We start from the raw sequence: 1,750 nt of genomic DNA, 5'->3' as shown, positions 1-1,750 counted from the left end.
CTATCCCTTTTTCGGAACAAAAACGATCGAGAACAACATTCTTGAATTTCGTCCCATTTTCAGTTCTGAGCACCTTCACCCGATGATTAGTTTGATTCTCTATCATCATAATAAACCTTTTAATCAGGTCAGTAACCCCAACTTTATTGGACAAGAAGAAGACCTACGTGAATCACGAGGAATCATCGATCACAACCAGACAATATGAATTTTTGTTGATGCTAAGGACATTGACCGGACCAAATAAATCCATATGCAACAATTGGAGCACCTTATTGATTGAATTGACAGGAAGTCCGTGTTGGATTAATGTCTATGTCCATAACTATAATTGGTAAGACTTGACTCGACCCGACATGGTCCATTTGGGTTGCATGGCATCATGCACTTGGAAAGACTATAATGAGAGAAATAAGACACTTATGGTTATTAATATATTATAAGTTCTAGTATATTAATAATAAGAATAATAAGATTATTTAATTAGTATTGATCAAGAATTAATCTAGGATTAATTAAGTGATCAAAAGAAGACTAATTAAATATATGGGTTGATTGTGTAAATCATCCATACTTGTATAGTGGGCTAATGCTCCATGGATAATCAAGTTGGGCTAAAACCTATAGGATGGTCCATGGATGCTCCATGGTGTATTTGAACCCATGGATCCAAGGAAATGGAAAGTCATGACAATTAGGGTTTACCCTAATTGTAACACCATATAAAGATCTTGTTCTTGACAAAATCGGTCACTAGAGTGTGAGTAAGAAAGGGCTAGCCGATTTTCATGAAGTGTAGAATTCTCTCAAGTTATTCCAAGTGTATTTGGTGTTGTGTGAGCCATTTGAGGTGTCACACTTGGGGCACTAGGCACTCAAGCTTCATGAAGGCATTCTACGTCAAAGAGGTATGTATTCTATCTTGTTATATTGATAGTTTTGTATACTAGATTAGGATAATACCTTGGAAGTTCTTATTTGCATGTATAATAGAGAAAACATAGATCCAAGGTATTTAGGGTTGCATGTACACTTAGGAGTGTTAGAATGCTCAAAACCCAACAGTGGTATCAGAGCCTAGGCTTGTTTTCTTGTTATACTTGCAAAAGAAGCTGGAAAATCGAGTTTTGATGCTGTCTGCCCAGCAGACTTGCCGAATCCATGAATGGACTCGCCGAGTCCAAGGCAAAAAGCATCCAACTCGCCTAGTTGGTTCGTGCACTCGACGAGTTGGACCCCCAGACAGCATAAACTCGACTTTTTTTGCTGGAATTGGACTAGGAACATTACCCTAAGATGTTTTTGAACTTATAAACTAGTTTTTGATGTGGTAATGTTCATGCTAATCCAATTTCAAAGATAATTTTCAATAGATTCATGTTTTGTATTAGTTTAAGGTTTAGACTAATTACATGAAAAAGTTTGATTTGAATTATCTTGTTCTTATGAGTTGCTTAGATTAATAGAAAAGTTGAGTGAAATAGTTGTTTTCAATCCTAATTAATCTAAGAGTTGATTTCAAATGTGTTTTTGTAACTTGTCCTCAAGTTATATGAAAAGTCACATTTAAGTTTCATAAAACTCATAAAAGTTGGCAATGGTTACAAAAGATGAAGAGTCTTGTCCTTAAGTTATGGAGGTTCAAGAGTCACTTCATTAATAAATAAATAAATAAAGTGTAACCTTAATTAATTCCATAAGTTATAAAATAAAGAAAAGTTAATTCTTTTATTAGTTTAAAGTCTTCCAT

This window comes from Lactuca sativa, chromosome 5, assembly GCF_002870075.4.
Source record: "Lactuca sativa cultivar Salinas chromosome 5, Lsat_Salinas_v11, whole genome shotgun sequence".
NCBI lineage: Eukaryota > Viridiplantae > Streptophyta > Magnoliopsida > Asterales > Asteraceae > Lactuca > Lactuca sativa.
Note: the sequence above shows the minus strand (reverse complement) of the source record.